This window comes from Drosophila takahashii, chromosome 3R (assembly GCF_030179915.1).
Source record: "Drosophila takahashii strain IR98-3 E-12201 chromosome 3R, DtakHiC1v2, whole genome shotgun sequence".
In the NCBI taxonomy this organism is placed as follows: Eukaryota; Metazoa; Arthropoda; class Insecta; order Diptera; family Drosophilidae; genus Drosophila; species Drosophila takahashii.
Genome location: NC_091681.1, coordinates 28,700,782 through 28,707,362, shown reverse-complemented (window position 1 = coordinate 28,707,362; position 6,581 = coordinate 28,700,782).

The following is a 6,581-nucleotide window of genomic DNA, read 5'->3' as shown; positions in this document are numbered from 1 at the left end:
TTGATTGGACAACTATTGGCTTCAAAAAATTAGAGCGCAACGCTCACATAAAACTCAACTCCAGTCGCCATGTGAGTGAGCGTGGCTGGAAATGCAAACATAAAAGTCTAAAACGGAAATGGGAAATGGCCGCTGACGCAAGAGGAAGATGGAGCCCCTAAGTGAGATGTTACAATATGAACAATTTGTGGCCAATTTGTGCCAGCAACTTTTGTTTGCGGAATGTTTCTGAAAGTTAAAGTGAGTAGAACTAACAATGCTCACAATAACTTGAGAAATATTTCATAAACTCTTTGCACCTCATTTTTTGGCCTGCATTGTTTAAATGGCTTTGGGCTCACAGACTGAAACAATCAAATACCGCTACCTTTATCGTTATTCCATTTTCCCCAGCATCTATCAATTAGCATTCACATTAAGTGCTCCGATGTTCAACAGCGTTCCGTTTAATTCAAATGGACTAAAAGCTTTTCCGACACAGTGGTTAGGAATATCCAAAACTGAATAGCAATTAAAATAGTATCATCAAATGGTTTTTGTATACATCATAACAAACGATATAAAAAAACAGAAATTATTGAATTATCTATGAATATGTCACATTGGACTTATTGTCAATACTTTTGTACTATATCAATTTAAGGTAAAACGGTGAGATTATCTTAACAATGTCATGTTTAGTACGTGGTTTATACCGACTAATAGCCCACTTAATTCGCTCAAACCCCACATAAATAAGCAGACAACACGAAAATCTTAATTTCACCTTGCCCGATTGCGGATAGAAAAAATCGATTTGCCTGGTAATCACGGTGGACGGCAGTTCACGTAGTGACGAATCGCACAGGAAGTGTTTATCAGGAAAACTGAAATCCTGCGAGGATATGTTCAGTATTTTTACTTGATTTTGAAAAGAAAAAAAGGTGCCACAGCTAAAGGAACGACAGTTTTGTCCAGCTAATAATATAAGCTAAAGATCCACATCACTTTTGGTTAGAATTACCTACATTATCAACATCATCTGAATTTAAACGAGAGAAATTCACGTGCCAAACGTTTCTGAAAATGTTTTCAAAAATAATAGTCACACTGACTTTAATCTAAGTTCAATAAAATATATCTTTAGATGCTTAAATATTTGGCTAATGCTTTATTGTATGTTGAAGGTGCGATCGTCACTGGTATTTTACCTCAACAAAAGGTGTTCTCGCTTGATCGAGTGTAGAACAGGTCCGTTGACCTTTCGCCAAAAGAAAAAGCAGCGAAAAAGAGTAAAACAATGCATAACTAATGGCGGACTAACAGCAATTCGGCATCAGAAGTGGGTTAATAAGCCACAAAAACCAGCCAACGAAAATCCGCCCGACATTCCGGTAAATAAAAAGCACAGAGCCAAACTCCGGATGGCAATCATGGCAATACGATAATGGAAATTGAAATAATTTGCCCACTTTTGAGCAGGCCCGAAAGAATGCCGAGCTGGCCTGTGTAAAATTCCAGTTGGCTTGCCACATAAATCACAAATGTGCGGCCAAGTTGACAGCGTCGGTGGGCGGGTAGCGGGGAGGGGGCGTGGCAGCGGCGGAGGACTGGCCAACTTTAACACACAACAGCCACGCAAGCTGAAAAGTATGCTACACAGAGCTAGTAAATACACGGAGCACACTCCAACACACACACACTCGTGCAAGTGCGGCGCATATAATAATAACTTCATGGCTGCCGCTCACAACAAACAACAAAGAATATTGTTGCCTACTTGCAGGCGCTTCGCGGAAGGCAGCCAAAGTTTTTTAGCCGCCGAAGCGCACGCAAAAGTCATGCACTAAGAAAATTAGCGTTTGATAAGGAAGTTAACCCACATAGTGTTCAAAAAATACTGTTTAAAGTATTGATCAAATAAAGTTGCACGTAATCAATTAAATGTTAAGGTTTTGATTTTAAAACAAATTATAGTGAAAGATTTATTATTTTGAAAACAATAGAGTCTCCATCTAAAACTCTAAACTATATAAAACTTTTTAAGTACATATCAGTACTCGTATAGTACAGTTTTACTTTTAATTCTGTTTTTAAGAACTCCCCAATTTATTTCTCAGTGCAGCCATCGCCTAGCTCTTTCTGCCTGGCGGATTTTTTATGGCCCAACAAAAGGAGCTAATGTTAAATTTACTGAAAACGTTTGTTTCAAGTGCTTTATTATTATTTTCTTCTCGATTCTCCTCATTTTTTCCTCGTGCTGTGTTGTTTTTCATTATGCAAGGAGGAAACGGGGAGGGTAATGGGGGCGTGGCAAGGATCAACCGCCGAGGGAATGCCTTTCAATGCATGTTAAACCGATGGCGTAGCCTTTAAGACCGAAACGATTATGCGACAAACGCAAGGAGCAGGTAAATGAGCTGGGGCATCGGGGGGAGGGGAAGTGAATAGAGGAAATTAAGGGGGGAATATTAAGGGGGTGAGTGGCCAGACAGGTAGAAGCACAAAGCATTGTAAATCATCTTGAGCAGGGGGCGCCAAAGAATGCCAAAGAAAAAAGAGGAAAAACGCTGGAGCTGGACATGCTGCATAGTGTTTATTTTTCATCTAACACAAGGGGTTGAATGTGGAGGGGGTGCTGGGCAGGTGGAGGGGGTGCTTGGTTGTCCTGGCAGGGTGAACACCTGCAATGTGCCAACGTCATGTTCACCTTTCAACCGCATCGGACACTTGTGCAAACACAAAAAGTAGAAAGCAACTGGAAACGAGATCCCACAGTTCAAGTCTCCCTTCATCCCCCTTCCAACTCTTTTTAGCCCCCCGCCTGGCGAAGTCTCGAGCATGAAAAACATTTTGCATGCACAGACATGCAGCTGGCCAAAAGCAGTAAAACGAGAGTACACGGCAAGGATATACGGTAGAGTAAAAAATATGCTAGATTTATTTATTAGTTATAATTGAGAGTCCATAAAGAGTCTAAGAAATCTAATATTTAAAATGTGACTTTCTTTTTTAATGGTGCTCTTCTTTATTGATCTTGGGTAGAGCCTTTATACAAGAAACCTTATATTTTTAAGAGCCTTATTAAATGGTGGATCATCGAAGATGGTTTTACAATCGTTTTAGTTGCAGTGTAGGAGTCTGCCTCGAAGAAACTAAGCAATCTATGGAATGCCAGGCCACAAGGGCGACACCCACAACAGAGAATGTGAAAAGGGGGCGGAGGTGGGGCGGCAGGACAATTACGTAGACAGAAAGCCCCGCATATAAATGGCCGACATGCATTGGAGACAGAGAGAAAGCGAAAGAGAGAGAGAGTGAGAAGAAATGTGGGGATGGTCGCCTCATTGGGCAAGCATTTAATTTGTATTTTATGCGATTTATGTTTACTTTAGTTGGCACTCATTTTGCATTTTTATTAGCGCACATAAAAATTGCACAGGGACGATGACATTCACAGGGTGCAACAAATGTTGCAATCAAGCCACACAAAGGTCGCCCACAAAATATTTGCCATTTTGGGGAGCCACATTTATGGCTATTCGCTTTTAGTTTTGGGAACGCACGAAAACTATTTGAACAATCATAATGCTTGGCTATTAAATTTAAAATACAAGTTTTGCGGTTAGTTGATAACTCGTTAAATTCCATGAACATTTTCCAGCTGTTTTTCTTTCTTCAATTTGAAACATTTCTTTGATGTCCAGAAAGTAATAGTGGTTGAAGACTCTTAATTTTTCTTCCACTCTACTGTAAAATTCCCCTCAAAGGCCACCAGTTATAATCCTACTGTTTCCACGATGACCAATTAAGTTTATAAGCTTTCTTTGACCATCTCCGTGCTCTCCTAACTTTTCCGTAGACTCTCCGTAATCATGATAAATTTGCCTTACAATTTTTAAGTGGCCAAGTTAAGGGCGGTGTTGCATTGATCAGCAGAGCCCAAGAAATTTCAGTTTCCAGCTATCAGTTTTCCGTTTTCCATTCTGCCCACTAAGGCCAAAGGCACTCATAGTTTACGAGAACCGCCAAACCGAACCAGATTCTGCCCACTTTTCCACGCCCACTTTTCCCGGGCAGAAAAGCCATTAGCAGGCGGGCGGACGTTTTGTATTTAAGTGGAGCAAACGGCAAAAGGCAAAAACCGACGGAGCTGCAGAAAAAATGTATCTAAAATAAAAATAAATTGTTAAAAAAACTTTGGTGCAGAGAGGCCGCGAAAGGAAATATAAACAAGCTGGTTCCGGACATTGAATGTCCTCTGCAGAATACAGTTATTAAAATTTTTACTGCGACGAATGGCGGAGCCCAAGATGATGATGATGATGATGGCATTCATCTGGCCGGCATATTGATAGGCACAACTTTCTGTGTGAAAGGATGAGTTCCAGTTTGGATATCTCGACGAGCTGACGAGCAATTACCGCCCAATCGCCCAGCGTCTTGGCCCTTTCCCTTGACCTTTTTCGTTCGACTTAAATCCACTTTACGCTTTTTGCCAGCTATTAATTGGTGCACTCAAAAAAAATATAGATAAATTCTAAATAATATAAATAAAAACTTATAAATTCCATTAGAAGTCTTTAAGTAATTAAAGAAACCTAACATGATTAAAAAGATTTATAAGTTATAAGTTTTTCCCTCCGTGTACCAACACTCAACATCCAAACCTCCGGAAATATGCTACTCAAATATTATTTGTTTAGGCAAGCAATTAAAAGTGGATGGCCACAATATGAGTTGCTGAAGTGCCCGACGGCAATGATTGTTAAAATGTTGGCAAATTGGATTTTTGCCAGCCAGCGGCGGGCAGGGAAATCTGCTGAATTCTGGCCAGGTCAGTTGGTCACTTGGTGGCTCTGGCTCTGGCTCTCTGATAATGGGGCTCTCGTCCAGCAAAATAGGCGTAAAATGAAACTTTTAAGTACTTTATGGCAAGCACTATAAAAAAAAAATAAAAACAACAGCAGCCACGGCAACCAAACACATCTGCCATGTGGCGCTGCTACCAACTTTGCCACCCAACCGCCCACGCCCGCAACTAAAAACAACACTCGATGGACGAGGGATGAGGGGATAGGGGCGAGGGGCTGCAGCTGAGATATGCTGTGGCCATGGCAAAACTTTCCCTAAAAACCGAAACGATGAAGCAACTTTCGGTCATATTCTAAATATCACACCGGTTGTAAAATGATTATAAAACCTAATGGTGGAGCAGCTACTATCCAACCCTCCTACCTGTGTTTGATGTAGAGTTTTTTTCAGCTTGGGGGATGATGCTACCTATCGCAGTGATGAGAAGATCGTAAAATTCGCTAATACACAGGGATAAGCCATCGCAAAAAAAGTGTAAAATATATAGTTCATTTAGATAATCTTTAAAATTTCTTATCCAATGAAGAGGTAGCCCCAAAACACACCTCTCACATTCCTGTTAATGTAGGTATGCAGAATGGCCAGCCTGGAATTAATCTGTTCCCGGGAAAAAGTATGCAAAACCTATAAAATTTCGACAGAATTTCATTATTATTTCCGGACCTTCCTCTAGAAATTCTGGTATTTGACGGTCCGAGAACCTGCTGCATTTTGTGACCATGTGTGGATGTGAAAAGCGACGCTGACATTTCAGGCACGCGCGTGCGAAAAGTTCGATGGGTCAGGGGTGGTGACAAATGCTTTGCATAGTTCGGGGCGCGTGCCGAGATCAAAGACAGTCTCCGCTGACGATAAAATGACAGAGCAATAACAGGACAGCTGCAAACAAAAGCGTGAATCGGGCGTCAGCAGTTGACAATTGAAGTTTTTGTTTGGCACTCGCATTACAACAGCGGGCTGTCGGGGCGTATGCGCAATGCGAGACCCGCCGGCAGTCGCCATTCGAAGCTGATTGACAGGGGAGAGGTCAGGCAGTAGGAGCAATAAAATTCGCATTCATCCCAAGAACAACAGCGGCAGCATTCATAACGTAAAACTCTAGGCATAATCATCGGGATTTTTCATAAATCTTTAACGACCTTGCAATGCGCTGACTAAATGTAAGCTATAAATATGTAATTTTCTAGAAACAAAGAAATATATCAGAAATTCAAAATTAAAGTGCCTTAGAAATAATGTTCAAAGCCTTGCTCAATTGGAATTTTAATTGGAAAAGTATAAGTAACGATTATAGTAATTCGATAATCCAACAATCGATCGTTGGCCAGTCTGAAAAACTTTGCTGTATATTCCCTCTATGCCCACAAACTGAAAACCTCAGCATCATCTTTATTTACAATCCACGAGTTTAACTGCCGCAAAACTAATTCCCTTTATCGATTTGCAATGCAAAACATTCAGCGACCATTTGGCCAGTTTGGAATCGCCCCGCAAGAGTATTTAAACTTTTGTTGTCCCCTGGAAAAGTCTCTGAATATACATTCCGATATGTATGTGCGGATTGAAATGTATTTGAAAATAGCAATTTACGCACTGTTAGGGACAGTTCAAAAAAAGATTCGGTTGCAGGCGAGGCACCCAGCGTGTCCCTTTCTCGGCCGGAATGTTTGCCATGGCCATCGGATGTATATGTTCCTACATATATACCAAAGGATATACGGGGAGAC